The sequence below is a fragment of the Schistocerca piceifrons genome, chromosome 11 (genome assembly GCF_021461385.2).
Source record: "Schistocerca piceifrons isolate TAMUIC-IGC-003096 chromosome 11, iqSchPice1.1, whole genome shotgun sequence".
NCBI lineage: Eukaryota > Metazoa > Arthropoda > Insecta > Orthoptera > Acrididae > Schistocerca > Schistocerca piceifrons.
Window position 1 is genome coordinate 119186351 of NC_060148.1, and position 16516 is coordinate 119202866.

The window sequence follows — 16516 nt, forward strand, 5'->3', positions numbered from 1 at the left end:
TCTTTAATTTTCCTGTAGACAGTATCTATCTTACCCCTAGTGAGATAAACCTCTACATCCTTACATTTGTCCTCTAGCCATCCCTGCTTAGCCAATTTGCACTTGCTGTCGATCTCATTTTTTTTAGACGTTTGTATTCCTTTTTGCCCGCTTGATTTACTGCATTTTTGTATTTTCTCCAATAAACAATATGTAGAATTAATTATTGTTAGTTTTACCATCTTAAGCTTACCGCAATTAATGAAAAATAATTTCACACCAGATGTGTTTCGCTTTGATTTACAAAGCATCTTCTGTGTTCACTGGTTTTCTTGCTTCGTGTTTACATCCTTTGCGCACCACTGCTTTCCCTCTCTTCATTAGCGGAGGTTGACATGAAGCAGGAAAACCAGTGAACAGAGATGCTTTGTAAATAAAAACAAAATGTGTCTAGTGTGAAATTCTTCTTCATTAATTGCTGTAAGATTAAAACGCTAAAGCTAACAATAATTAATTGTTAGAGCTGCTGTGAAATATGGCCATGAAAACAAACATGATGTTTGTTTGAATCAACAATGTAGCACTATGCTTGTTTTAATTTTATGCGTAACGTATGTAATATATTTAATGGCATTTGAAAAATGCCGTTCGTTCGTGTTTTTGGGAGTGCAGTAACACTCCTGTAAAATGGCTTCAAAGTCAGAAATCATAAATGTTGGAGTATCTTTTATATCTTCTGAATATATTTTCCATCCTTCTTTTTGATCCGGGCTTTGGACCGGTACTGGCGAAGTTAAAAATGTATTATTTTTTTTTTAATTTTGTGTACAATTTTTATTTTTTATATTTTTATTTCCTTTTGGTTGCCCTTTACTTTTAGAATGTTATCAATGTCGCTTATTCTCTTCTGAGTGATTATAGATGGTTAATAGTTTTGTTTAGTGTGATGCGCACTACGCATAGTGGTATCTTGCATGCTCTACATTCGTATCTCGTTTCTCGGCGCACTTACTGCTTCAAGCATACTGCGCATTGACGCATTGGTGTACGTTTGTTCAAGTTTTCCAGCTCGGTGACCTATGAAAAATACCTCCCAGTAAATCTTAGAGAATTCTCGTCTTCAGAGTGGCTTCCTCTGCCAGCTTTCCCCCATTCTTTTGCACAAGTTTCAGCAAGGTCTCTTACCAGACACAAATGAAATTCCGCTAGTTTCATTTTTTGTCCTGTTACTACTCTGTGGAAAGCACGGGCATTTAAAATGCAAAAATCCAGTCCGTGGAAAAAGAACTATTTGTACCACTTGACAGTCTTTCGTACTGATTGCACTGATCTCGGCAGCATGTCACAGTGGTCAACAGCACCCATACTCTTGTTGTAATCTGCAACACATTGTGGTTTCCTTAATCTTTCACATAGCTTTCTGTTTGTCTTTTCCATCTCCACCATTTCTGCAGTATTACAGGTGGTCAGCATCCAGACTTCGATTTTGTCACACCATTTCATGGCAAGGATTGTATCAGTGGACATAACTGTATTACTCATTTTAGTTTTTTTTTTTTCTCCCCCTTCTAGTTTTGGCATGATCCGTCTGTTTTTGCGAACAGTACCACGTGCGTTTGTTCCACGGTTATGAAGCCAAAGGAACAGGTCTCTGCTTGAATACCAATTATCGACATAGAGAGTGTGTCCCCTTCCTAAAAATGGTTTCATCAATGGTTGCTATTATGTCGCCACTTTTCCCCAGATTGTGGAAGTTAATTGCAGTATTTGTGCCCATGTAAACAATGAAATCCAGGATATAACCCGTCTGGCAGTCACATAGCACAAATGTTTTTATTCCAAACCTACTTCTTTTGGAGGGAATGTACTGTTGACCGATAATTGCCCTGTGATCAACAAGAGGCTTTCGTCAATGCAGAGCTTTTGATACAGATGAGATGTGCTGTGAAATGTTGCGTGAATTTGACCAACAATATACCTAATTTTAAATAACTTGTCTCCTTCATTGCTGACAGAGTTGTCACTGAAGTGAAGCATTCTTAAAATTAACAGAAAACAGTCTCTGGGCATAATTTCGCCAAAAACAGGAGTGTTCAAGAGTACATCTGTGGACCAATAGTCACCAATTTTCAGCTTTTTCACACGAGCACATTGACATACAAACAGCGACGAAAGAATACAGTTCTTTGAAACCCATTTCTTTCCATCTGGACAAACGAGAATCCTCAGATTCTGGCGTATTTTCTTTTGTATACAACAAAAATCTGTCAGTTTCATCTGCTACAAATTTCATCGATTCTTCCATTCAAAATACTAGGAAATATGATAAAACACTTGAATCACTGTTGTGTCCAGAAGCTGAAGCATTGAACACGTGCGTAAATGGAAGAAAATCACTTTTCTTCCAGTCAGATGTGTCGCTAAAGCGAGCTCTTTTCAATGGCACTTCACTATCACTCTCAGACCCGTCAGATTCTGAATGATATCTCTCCCTTGTTGACAGATGTGTCGTTCCAGCTGAAGTACACTGCACAGGACTATTACTTTGAGATTCAGTCAAAGAGGAAGAATTACCGACGCGGTCAAAAATTTCGTTCTCACTGTCGCTTCTAGTGATGCGATTCTGTAACATATCGGCGTACCTCTCACCCATCACGGTAGCAGTTACAAAACCAGAATCACACATTTACTCGAAGAAAAAAGGCCCAATAACGGTAGATGTGGTGAATCCAACCCATACCGTGACTTTCTCGTCGTGCAGTGGAGTTTCCACGACAGTTCCAGGTTTTTCGGTAGCCCAAATTCTGCAGTTGTGGGCATCGACAGACCCACGGAGCGTGAAATGAGCTTCGTCGGTCCACAACACGTTACTCAACCAATCGTCATCTTCCGCCATCTTTTGAAATGCCCACAATGCAAATGCCCTCCGCTTCACTAAATCGCCAGGTAACAGTTCGTGATGCCAATGGATTTTGTACGGATAGCATCAGAGGGTACGCCTAAGTGCCAACCAAACAGTAGTGTGTGGAATGCTGATGCGACGTGCGACTGCACGAGCGCTGACTTCCCCGTGCATAGACGAACCTGCTACAGTCTCCATTTCTTCCTGATCTGTCTCAGCAGTATTACGCCTTGTGCTCGGTCGGCCACTACGGGGTCTATCATCTAAACAACCCATGGCTTTGAACTTTGAAATCATTCCCGCCACAGCTGCATTTGTCAACGGACCTTTACCCGTTCAAATCCCCTTCCTATGGCGAAAGGATCAGAATGCTGAACTAGCACATTCCCCATTCTGATAATATAGCTTCACTAAAAGCGGCTTTTCAGGTAACGTCAACATGCTGCGACTGTTGGCGCATCTGATTCTCTCTCTCATTACAGCTCCTTTTATACACTATTGTGATGCGCAGTCACTGATGTCCAGCGCCATCTGTCAGACATTTTGTGAACTTTGTTGTTGTTTTTTATTTATTTTTGCTTCTAATAAAACCCCATGTCATTCCAAGCATGTGTGTTAATTTTTACCACTCTATCTACATTATTCCGTGGTTTATTAAGTCTTCAAATTTATACTGACTTTTTGATCACCCGGTAGATCAGAGCTGGGCAAACACCGATTCATGAGCAGGGGCTCTCGCAGATGCTCGCAAGGCCTGCCTGCGGCTCTCCCCCACTCTGCAAGCCAGCACTACCCTCACCATCTACTCGCCTAGCCACGCACAGAGACTTACTAAATAAAAAGCCACGCACGTCACTATACTGTGCAGAGCCACTCAGTTGGTTTACTTCCCATTGTCTCTATTGTCTGTGTAGACACAGTTTGCATTGTTTGTGATAAAACAGAACTAGTGGGTGGAAAATGGCTGAAGAGGAGTTAACCCATTAGCGTTGTGCATTGCCATATGGCAACGTTTGTAAGACTTTTTTAAAATCGTCGATTCCACGACATCGACAAAGCGAGAGTGCTGGCAGTGCTGGATTCCATTCCGCAAGACTGTAAAGATCACTACAAGTAACAGTTTTAATGATACATTTAAATTCTGCGGTGTAAGCAGTGTTGGAAGTCGTCGTTTGCTGAATGACAAAGAAAAATGGAGTGTAAATTCGAGTAAGTATGTTTTACACAGTAACTTACGATATATAATTTGGTTTTTTAGTATGGTTGTGCTTTAAATACTCAAATATATATTCTTTGGAGGTTACTGCTTGCTGTGAAATAAATTACGTTCGCTTAGGCTGTTTGAACGTCGGCGTTGCCGTATGGCGACGCTAGGCGCTTGTACTCAGTAAAAGGACGAATTTTCTCTTTTTTGTTTTAGAAGAGGTTTCTCGCTTGCTGAGGCGCTGGGGATTATTTATAATGATGATTTTGAAGGTGATGTGTTTGTTGAGCCCCCAGATCCGAATAGAGAAGAATGATGGATTATTGTATGTGTGGTGGCTGGACGACTCGCTTGTCACAATGACCTCTTCTTCATGTGGTGCACAAGAAGTTGGCCAAGTCGAGAGATTCTCACAACTAAATAAGTGAAATATAATGATTCCCAGACCGAAAGTGGTAGCCAAATATAATACATATATGGGAGGTGCTGATCAGATGGATCAGAATGTAGCATGCTATCGCATTGCAATAAGAAGCAAGAAATGGTACTGGTGTCTCTTTACACGGATGTTAGATGTCGCCATACAAAACAGTTGGATTTTGTATAATAAAGCAAGAAACCAAACAGCTTGATTTCAAGAGAGAAGTAGCAACAGTGAACTTGCAAAGACACCAAGCTTTACCAAAAGGAGCCAGGAGACCATCTGCATTATCAAGGGCATGTTCTGACAGCCGCATACAATTAGGTTTGATAAGACTGACCACATCGTCCAGCACACAGAAGGAATGAAGAAGAAAAGGTCTGCACACAAGGACTGTAAATCTATTGCGAGAACGATGTGTTCAAAGTGTAATGTGGGATTGTATATTGACTGTTTTATTCCACTTCATGTAAAATGCTGAGTTCAAGGTTTGATTTTTGATTATTAATTGTATTGTATTATAAAGTATCAATTGTATGATGAAGACTGAATAATAAATTTACACAAAACTTGTATATGTAATAAGAAATTTCAATAACCTACTTATTTTAGTTGAAGTTGTAATCCATATAAATTTAGGTAGTGAAAGCGCCTAGCATTGCCATATGGCAACATCAAATATCTCGCTAATGGCGGTAATGACTTTCGCCGAAACAACTGTGTTGTGTAATTTATGCCTTTTACAGATATAATAACACTAAAAAAAAAACACGAAAAAATTAATTCCAGTGCTAATGGGTTAAAATCATTGAAACGAAAGTCCTTTGAACCGTACTTGTTAATCCATAGTGGGAAGAAGAGTACTTTTTTGTTAGAACGCAAAGCGGACCTCAGTGTTTGATTTGCAATGCAACATTGTCTTCACGGAAGAAGTACAATGTGAAGCAACATTATCAACTGCTTCACGAGAAGGATATAGTCAGTTTGAATAATGAAGAAAGAAAAGCCAAATTTATCGAATTGAAGCAGAAAAAGGAGAAAGACGTACAAGTACCTGTAGATAATTATAACATTGATTCACATTATTACTGTTATTAATAATATGTTACGTGCATTTTCGGTCACTTTTACTCTCTCCGGTACGTATTTACAGGACGAAAACCTCATCATCCACAACAGTGCGGCAATGACAGTAAGCTATGATGTAGCTCTTAAAATAACTAAAACAGTACAGCCCTATGGTGATGGAGAATTTGTGAAAGAATGTTTTGTTGCTGCCACAACAATTTTGTGCCCAGCAAGTCTTCCTGTTTTTGAAACCATTCCTCTTTCACGGAGAACGGTTTGCAGACGCATTGAAAAAATGGCACACGATGTGGAAGCTCAGTTGAGAAATGTGATCAAAGATTTGGTTTTCGTTTTGTTAGCATTGGACCAAAGCACTAATGTATGTGATGTTTCCCCACTTGCAGTCTTTTTGTGAGAAGTTGATGCTCAGTTTTATGTGATTGAGGAACTCATTGATTTAGTGCCAATGCATTACATAAAAATGGTCGACGATATATTTTCGTGCGTAGAACATATAATAGAGAAATACGAGCTATGTTGGGAAAAACTTTTATCGATTGCAACAGATGGGGCTCCCGGAGTGATTGGTCATAAGTCTGGTGCTGTTGCTTTGATACGAAAAAAGTTGAAAGCTGTCGGTGTCCAGCAGGAACTACCAGCTATACATTGCGTCTCACAATATTAATTTGCTAGCAAAATGTGCCAAACTAGTTGGCGTCATGGACGTGCTTTATAAAAACAGTTAACATTCTCAGATCGCATGGTTTGGCCAACCGTTGCAGGATCTGAATACAGAAGCTTCGTGTAAGCACGTTTTGCACTTACGTCCCAGACACACACGTTGTGCCACATACCATTGGCCTCCCAATAACCATGTACTGGTGCTGAGCTCGTGGAGTCCACATATGTGTAAAACCACCTCGGACTTTACTTGTGTTCCACCTGCACTATATACATTAGCTTGTCCGTACTCAGCTTTGTGATTGAAGCGCGCTCACAGCAGCACGGTTTACCCCCTGCAGTGTGCGTACCCGAGTGGCCAGCCACGTCGCACAGCTCTGCTATCCGCACTACGTGCCCTCACAGCTGCCCGGCATTGCCCTCGTGGCTCACGGTGCCCACCTGCAGCTTTCGTGCCCATCCCTGATACAGATAATTTCCCACATTACTACCTTCATCGTATTTGATAAAGCGAGTGTAGATCAAGCTCGCGCCCCCACTCTCTCCCCAGGTCACAGGGCAGGGGCCTACTGTGACCAGTTCAAGTTTTCCGGCATTGCAGTGGCATCGGTCTCTGGGTTAGGCATAATTTCTACTATGTGGAGTGTTGGTGTCTGATTATGCCATATAGTATCCAGTGAGGCTATCAACTAAAATTGGACTAAAATTCTCTTTGCCTTTGCATATATGCAATACTTTGTTGGCCAAATTCCTCTGTCAGTGGATTATTTTACTGTCTGGTATTGTTTTGGGTTTGCCAAGTGATCAGCTAATTATTGACAGTAACTTGTAGGCTGACCGTACTCTACTTGCCCGCTGTAGTTGTTTGTGTTAAATTTTTGCCCATTTCTTTTATATCCACCCACGAATTTATGGCTTTTGCCATTGCCATTTTGATTACCATTGCCATTACCATAGGTCCGTGTGGGGTAAGGTTGCCATCCGTGTTGTACTACAAATCCATTGTTCACTTGTTGGTCCACATCTCTGTGGCACTATCTGCATATTAACTGGCTTGGGTTGTACTGATCTCTCTTCGTACATCAGATCAATTGAATCCAGTGCAGATAGAAAGAAATTGGTGTCGTGTTTGGGATGATAATGAGCTGGCCGGTGTGACCATGCGGTTCTAGGTGCTACAGTCTGGAACCGTGTCACCACTATGGTCGCAGGTTCGAATCCTGCCTTGGGCATGGATGTATGTGATGTCCTTAGGTTAGTTAGGTTTAAGTAGTTCTAAGTTCTAGGGGCATGATGACCACAGATATTAAGTCCCATAGTGCTCAGAGCCATTTGAACCTTTTTTTTTGGGGGGGGGGGGGGGATGATAATGAGTTTTTTCCTAATGTGGGCAGGAAATTTTCAGCACATCTACTTGAGATACCGGATTCATCCAGTAACTGATTTTATTCAAATATTTTTCAAAATATCCACTTAAGCTTCCATGTTTGCTACTGGATGGAGCTGGGTTGAATACTTCACATCTAAGCCTCCCTTGTACAGCCTCAGACCAATATTTTTCCAGAAAGGCTCTCACCTTGCAGACTATTCATAGTCGTGGCAATGTGGTGCCATGTTCGTAGCCCGTAGAAGAGTGTCACCCTGTGTGTATCCGACAACAAATCTAATTTCTCGGCTCTGGTCCAGGTGCGAAGTAAAACATTTCGAAATGCTCTGATAAAGATCGTGAGGTTTGTTCTTTTCCCTTTGGAGGTAAATACCAGAAATTGTCGATGTCTAAGTAATCCTTTATGTGCAAGTAATGTTGTAAAACATGCAACACTGCCAGCGACAGGCACGTTTGTGTTCGCTTGTGGCACAGTGCATGCAAATTGCATTTGCTCGACAGATTCAACTGCTGGCAAGTGTTGCTGCATTCTGCAGCCTTTGTTATTTTCTTTCAGCAGGCTAGCCACATATTGTGGGTAACCGGTGAAAATATCTAACTTCTCTAAAAGCATGTGTTTGTTTCCGTCAAATGTTGTTTTGGAATGTCAGTAGTTTTAGCAATACTGCCTTGTAAATTTTCCTCTGCTTCCAGACTAAGATTTTCAATCTGCAGTGGAGTGTGAGCTGTTATGAAACTTCCTGGCAGATTAAAACCGTGTGCTGGACTGAGACTCGACCTCGGGACCTTTGCCTTTCGCAGGCAAGTGCTCCACCATCTGAGCTACCCAAGCACGACTCACGACCTGTCCTCACAGCTTCACTTCTGCCAGTACCTCGTCTCCTACCTTCCAAACCTCACAGAAGCTCTTCTGCAAACCTTACAGAACTAGCACTCCTGGAAGAAAGGATATTGCGGAGATATTGCTTAGCCACAGCCTGGGGGATGTTTCCAGAATGAGATTTTCCCTCTGCAGTGGAATGTATGCTGATGTGAAACTTCCTGGCAGATTAAAACTGTGTGCCGGACCGAGACTCAAACTCAGGACCTTTGCCTTTCGCAGGCAAGTGCTCTACCATCTGAGCTACCCAAGCATGATGCACGACCCGTCCTCACAGCTTTTTAATCTGCCAGGAAGTTTCATTACAGTGCACTCTCTGCTGCAGAGTGAAAATCTCATTCTGGAAACATCCCCCAGGCTGTGGCTAAGCCATGTCTCTGCAATATCCTTTCTTCCAGGAGTGCTAGTTCTGCAAGGTTTGCAGAAGAGCTTCTGTAAAGTGTTGAAGGTAGGAGATGAGGTACTGGCAGAATTGAAGCTGTCATGACGGGTTGTGAGTCGTGCTTAGGTAGCTCAGATGGTAGAGCACTTGCCCACAAAAGGCAAAGGTCCCGAGTTCGAGTCTCAGTCCGGCACACACTTTTAATCTGCCAGGAAGTTTCTTTTCTCTGCTTCCTTTAAACTGGAATCTATTTTAACTAGAAACTGACTTTCTTTCTCTTTTAAAGCTTCTACAGTATCTACATAAATTTTGCTGCTCTTATCCAGCGTTCTAGCTTCAGCTTTTTCTGTTATTTACTTTAATCCGCACATAACTTATCTCTCTGTTTTTTTGGCACATTTTGACTCTACCCCGTAGAGTCAACTTTTGTACTTCTGTTTGTAAGTTTTTGCAGATGTCTTGCAGCTCTCTGACTGCCTCTGTCACATTTTTACCGATGCACCCACTTGGGATTGATCCCCGGGACTTGAGAATTGCTTCACTAAGGTTCTGTAACACATCTGCAAGTTGTTCCTGTTTATCATCTACGGATCATATACTCTTTCCGTTAACATATTTATATTGCAGGATAGGTTGGTAATTATTTCTTGTTTTAGTTCTTTATGTAGCTCTGTCAACTACCCGGATAGCTTGTCAGATAATTCAGTGTGTATAGTTTTGGTCACCTCACTGAACTGTTGACTAATATTATTCCTGAAATCATTAAATGCCTGATTTTGCTGTGTAAACTGTTGTCCTATACCCTTAAGTTGTTGTGTTACACTTTCCTGAAATTCCTGTCGTTTTGTAAACTGTTGTGTTAGTTGTTGCAGGAGTTGTATCAAATTTTGTCTCTCACTAGTATTTACATTGCTTTTACTAATTTTTTTCTGTTCTTGCTTTTGCGATGTCATGAGCGAATAATCGAAGGAATTTTCGCTGTCATGCACTTCACTTCCACTATTTGAAAAAATGTTTCCCGGTGAGAACTGAGAAATTGTCTCATCGAGTGTAATAAAAGTGACATCATGAATAGTTACATTACCAGTGTTGTCCTATATTGATAGTGGGAAGCCAATCTCGTCATTTTGGTTACCATTGGTGAGTTCACGAGTTGGCGCGTTACCTTCACCTGTTGCCAAGCTCAGATGTCTGTGGATTATTCTACTGTTTGGTGTTGTTTTCTGTTTGCCATTTGCAATTTGTGTTTGCCATTTGCAATTTGTGTTTGCCATTTGCAATTTGTGTTTGCCATTTGCAATTTGTGTTTGCCATTTGCAATTTGTGTTTGCCATTTGCAATTTGTAATGAATGTGCAGCAATGGCCATTCCCTTTGACTTTGTTGTGAATAGTTTTTTACAAAATTATGAATAAAATTTTTTCAAAAATGAAATTTTGTCTGTATCGGTAGTTTTCAATTTAAATAGGTTTAGCTGCGTATTCACTAATGAACCTGATTATTATCTGACACAGTCTTTTAGAATTTGAATGATTTATCTTGCACTTTAATGATGACTTTGTACAAATTTTCGTCTTTTCTGTAGAAACACGCTTTCCATAAAGGATATTAATTGGAAGGAAAAGAGATTATCTACTGCCAGGGAGATGGCACCAGGCATGTCCACATAGGCATACTGCATAGCAGCTTTCTAGCTTTACTGCTGAAATCAGCATTCCCGGCTTGTCTCGTTTGTAGGCAGAATTTAATTTTAATTAGGATCTTCAATGTTTTTACCATTTCCAATCTTATGGACATGAAACAAACACAATGAAAGTTTCATTAGTTTCTTGTCACAATAATATCAATCATTTATCTCAACAATTTGTATCTCAACAGTTGAAAAGTTTTCATTTTTTGTGTGGTGCCATCTTGTCATGGTTGCCATTGAATAGGGATGTGGGACTCTGAAATTGATTAATAATTGCTTGAATAATTGGAAAAATTGATTGGAAAGAATAGTTGAAAGAAATTAGAAGGTAATTTATCAACCTGTGCACAGTCCTAGGTGGAATTCAACTGATACCAATATCAACAGACCTTTAATATGAATACATTTGAGGTCAATTAACATGATTTGTATTACATACTGCTTCACATTAATTGCATTGTGTTTAGCCTCGATTGTGACAGTGACGATGCAAGAACGCTTCTCAGGATACCACGTAAATTCTTCTCGTCTGCAGAAAACCTCCGAATGCAGGATCTCGGCGGCGAGTGAAATGATGAACAGATAGGAGTTGACCTCTTAACCGTACAAATAAACATTACTTTTCCAATAACTTTTTATAACGCTTCTTATGAATAGTTGAAATAGACAATTTTAACAACGCTGGTAGGACAGATCCAAGCATACGTCTGTACATTATCACTTATCTGAACAAAAGGGTGAAGTGTGTGTTTCTTACTTTGTTTCATACAGATATTTAACAATGTATCAAAACATTATCTTTGCCACGTGACAACTCGTTAATTTACCTTTGGCGGTGTCTCATTCAGTTTACATATAGCTGTTATATATATATATAAGAAAAGAAAGGAATGAAACAAATAATATGATTCAATACACAGAGCAAAATACCAGAGACTGAATAATATCAGGATGACAGTTTAAAACCATCTTTTGTTTTTGCTTCTAGGACATCACTGTTGTCATTGTGCGTGCCATTTGTCCACAACTGCGACACATCTGCAAGCTACCCACAGCAGGTGGAAATACTAAACACTCTCCCACAACATGCTGTCCAGAACTAAACTATTACCGACCGAGGTGCCGCTGTGGTTAGCACACTGGACCTGCATTTGGGAGGACGACGGTTCAATTCCGTGTCCGACAGTCCCGATTGAGGTTTTCAGTGATTTCCCTAAGTCACTTCAGGCAAATGCTGGGACGGTTCCTCTGACAGGGTGCGGCCGACTTCCTTCCCCGTCTTTCCATAACCCGACGAGACCGATGACATCGCTGTTTGGTCTCTTCCCACAAATCGACCCAACCTGATCCATCTTAACTATTAATACAAAATTTATTAAATATTATGATCATTTTTCATTATTTAGGAGGACAGATACCTTTAACTCATAATATGTGCACCTCAAAGGTCAAGTATTTTTTAGGAGAAAATGAAATGAAATGTTGTGGGTTGAGAGGGTATGTGATATTATTTCAGTCATTACAAAAGTGTTTCAGTTTGACAAAGAACACAGCAGTACAACGTTGCAACCCCTCTAGCCTTGATGCGTGGGCTGGTTTGGTTGGGAACCGTGTCGAGAGCTGTTGTATGCTCTCCTGAGGCTGCTGGCCCGCAGCTGCCTACTGGCCCTGGGACTGAGTCAAAGTCCAGGCTACTCCCTCACGTATTCCGTTGCGGCAGATCGCTGGGGATCATGCTGGCCACAGGAGTATCTCAAAACTGTACAGATAATTCATAAAGACACATGTTGTTGTTGTGGTCTTCAGTCCTGAGACTGGTTTGATGCAGCTCTCCATGCTACTCTATCCTGTGCAAGCTTCTTCATCTCCCAGTACCTACTGCAACCTACATCCTTCTGAATCTATTTAGTGTATTCATCTCTTGGTCTCCCTCTACGATTTTGAACCTCCACGCTGCCCTCCAATACTAAACTGGTGATCCCTTCATGCCTCAGAACATGTCCTACCAAGCGATCCCTTCTTCTAGTCAAGTTGTGCCACAAACTTCTCTTCTCCCCAATCCTATTCAATACCTCCTCATTAATTATGTGATCTACCCATCTAATCTTCAGCATTCTTCTGTAGCACCACATTTTGAAAGCTTCTATTCTCTTCTTGTCCAAACTATTTATCGTCCATGTTTCACTTCCATACATGGCTACGCTCCATACAAATACTTTCAGAAACGACTTTTTGACACTTAAATCTATACTCGATGTTAACAAATTTCTCTTCTTCAGAAACGCTTACCTTGCCATTGCCTGTCTAGATTTAATATTCTCTCTACTTCAACCATCATCAGTTATTTTGCTCCCCAAATAGCAAAACTCCTTTACTACTTTAAGTGTCTCATTTCCTAATCTAATTCCCTCAGCATCACCCGAATTAATTCAACTACATTCCATTATCCTCATTTTGCTTTTGATGATGATCATCTTATATCCTCCTTTCAAGACACTGTCCATTCCGTTCAGCTGCTCTTCCAAGTCCTTTGCTGTCTCTGACAGAATTACAATAGCATCGGCGAACCTCAAAGTTTTTATTTCTTCTCCATGGATTTTAATACCTACCCCGAATTTTTCTTTTGTTTCCTTTACTGCTTGCTCAATATACAGATTGAATAACATTGGGGAGAGGCTACAACCCTGTCTCACTCCCTTCCCAACCACTGCTTCCCTTTCGTGTCCCTGCTTTCTGTACAAATTGTAAATAGCCATTCGCTCCCTGTATTTTACCCCTGCCACCTTCAGAATTTGAAAGAGAGTATTCCAGTCAGCATTGTCAAAAGCTTTCTCAAAGTCTACAAATGCTAGAAATGTAGGTTTGCCTTTCCTTAATCTATTTTCTAAAATAAGTCGTAGGGTCAGTATTGCCTCACGTGTTCCAACATTTCTACGGAATCCAAACTGATCCTCCCCGAGGTCGCCTTCTACAAGTTTTTCCATTTCTCTGTAAAGAATTCGCGTTAGTATTTTGCATCCGTGACTTATTAAACTGATAGTTCAGTAATTTTCACATCTGTCAGCACCTGCTTTCTTTGGGATTGGAATTATTATATTCTTATTGAAGTCTATTTCGCCTGTCTCATACATCTTGCTCACCAGATGGTAGAGTTTAGTCAGGACTGGCTCTCCAAATCAGTAGTTCTAATGGAATGTTGTCTACTCCCGTGGCCTTGTTTCAACTCAGGTCTTTCAGTGCTCCGTCTAACTCTTCGCGCAGTATTGTATCTCCCATTTCATCTTCATCTACATGCTCTTCCATTTCCGTAAAATTGTCCTCAAGTGTGTCAGAAATGGTACCACAACACTATCGCACTGTGAGAAGTAACGACATAACGTTGTACCATAGAACAGGATGTATACACCTCGAGACAACTGGGAAATCTGGGAAAAACCTGGGAATTTTTTCATTTGGTACAAAACTGAGAAACAGCTGAGAATTTTTTAGGATTCTGGGAATTTTTCATTACTTTAGTTTACAGTTAATTTTCTGTAAAAGAATTTGACTTAGACCCTTGACTGCAGGATAATACTGCAGCAGTAAAACATAAACAAGAGAATAACACCAAAATAGAACTTCAGTTGCAAAGAAAACACGCAATGTACAACAACAAAGCACAGTGCACACACGAGCATCTGCCGACAGCAAAATGTCTTGAAGGCTTTAAGATGAAGACTGTGAAATACTTGGTAACAGCAAAGTGCTTTTGATGAGTGTGGCGTCACAACTGTTTACGTTTCTAACAGGTCATGGGAAAATATTGTGAATAGTGATTCCTCCATAACCACACACTTAAGAAACAACAGCAAAAAATTTTGACGACCATAATTATATGTCAAAGCTTAGTGTTTCTTGATGAAAAATAGCACCTCATAACTATATTACACAAAGCAATAATACACATTATTGTGTCATATTTTCCCGAAATTGAAGTTCCCTGCCAGGCCACTCAGAGCACTACTACAGTCCTTACCGTAGCATGGGCATCGTACTACTTACATTTCGGTGTTCTATGTTTGGAAACTACAACGCTATATTTTATACTTTCCTAACACCAAAATACACTACATGATCAAACGTATCCAGACACCTGCCTGAAAATGACTTACAAGTTCATGGTGCCCTCCATCGGTAATGTTGGAATTCAGTACGGTGTTGGCCCACCCTTAGCCTTGGTGACAGCTTCCACTCTTGCAGGCAAACGTTCGATCAGGTGCTGGGAGGTTTCTTGGGGAATGGCAGCCCGTTCTTCACGGAGTGCTGCATTGAGGAGAGGTATCAATGTCGGTCAGTGAAGCTGGGCATGAAGGCAGCGTTCCAAAACATCTGTAGGATTCAAGTCAGGACACTGGGCAGGACAGTCTGTTACAGGGATGTGATTGTCATGTAATCACTCAGACACAGGCCGTGCATTATAAACAGGTGCTTGATTGTGTTGAAATATGCAATTGCTATCCCTGAATTGCTCTTCAACAGTAGGAAGCAAGGAGATGGACTGCATACTTGTTAATATGTGATCAAAAGTTTTCTTGGGGAATGGCAGCCCATTCTTCACGGAGTGCTGCACCGGAAAAGGTATCGATGTCAGTCAGTGAGGCCTTGCATGAAGTCGGCATTCCAAAACGTCTCACAGGTGTTCTAAAGGATTCAAGTTTGGACTCTGTGCAGGCTAGTCCATTACAGGGATGTTATTGTCATGTAACCACTCCGCCACAGGCCGTGCATTATGAACAGATGCTCAATCGTGTTCAAAGATGCAATTGCCATCCCTGAATTGCTCTTCAACAGTGGAAAGCAAGAAAGTGCTTACAACATCAATGTAAGCCTGTGATAGTGCCACGCAAAACAAGGTGTGCAAGCCCCCTCCATGAAAAACACGACCACACCGTAACACCACCGCCTCCGAATTTTACTGTTGGCACTACACATGCTGCAGATGATGTTCACTGGGCATTCGCCATACCCACACCCTGCCATCGGATTGCCACATTGCGTACCGTGATTCATTACTCCACATGATGTTTCTCCACTGTTCAATCATCCAATGTTTAGGCTCGTTTCACCAAGCAAGGCGTCGTTTGGCATTTACCAGTGTGATGTAGTCTTAAGAGCAGCCGCTTGACCGTGAAATCATAGTTTTCTCACCTCCCGCCTAACTGTCATACTACTTGCAGTGGATCCTGATGCGTTAGTTTGCTACTAATGGAAAGACTGATACTGCTTTCCCAACCTAATGTAATACTTGGGCCATGCTACTGATTAGTCTATGATCACAGCTCATTCAAAGAACTGATGGTGATGCAAAAGAAATATTCTGTCTCCTGATCCCTGTCTTTTGAAGCACATGTGAAGTCACACACCACATTGTCATTATGTTACAGGATGTAGCCATTGTCATCTGGTTGAAGTGATCACTGTAGCAAATATCTACTGATACCAGTATTGCTGGCACCTGTTTTGATCACAACCGATTTAGATTCTTCCTACACGTCGGTCAGGGGCCTCAAGATGGCTGAAACTAGTTGCCAAATAACATAAGGTTGCGAATTTGGCAGCTGGAAGGTGTTTGACATTCTCTATCGAACAGCTGAGTCCTGCAACAATCTCTAAAAAGATGGATATACAGGAATTGGTAGGTTCAGTTGACATGGCTTGAATACAGCTATAAGTGGTTGTAGGATGCAGTAGTTACAGGAGGCAGTAATTATGTGGGGATGGAGATGATTGCAGAGGACAGATTGGCATGTAGGGTTGTATCAAACCAGCCTTCAAACTAAAGACTTCAACAACACCAGTTTTCAGTTGCGGCAGTGTCAAAATTTTGGTTCAACAGTGTTGGTTTTGACACAAAAGCATGAAAGTTTTATTGTATTATTCCCCA

General features: G+C 41.0%; 1 protein-coding gene across 1 annotated transcript in view; it reads left to right on the top strand.

Moving 5' to 3' along the window:
* The window catches only part of LOC124720095 (cation-dependent mannose-6-phosphate receptor-like), a 129970-nt gene that overhangs the window by 71872 nt on the left and 41582 nt on the right, over window positions 1-16516 (top strand). The window lies entirely within an intron of this gene.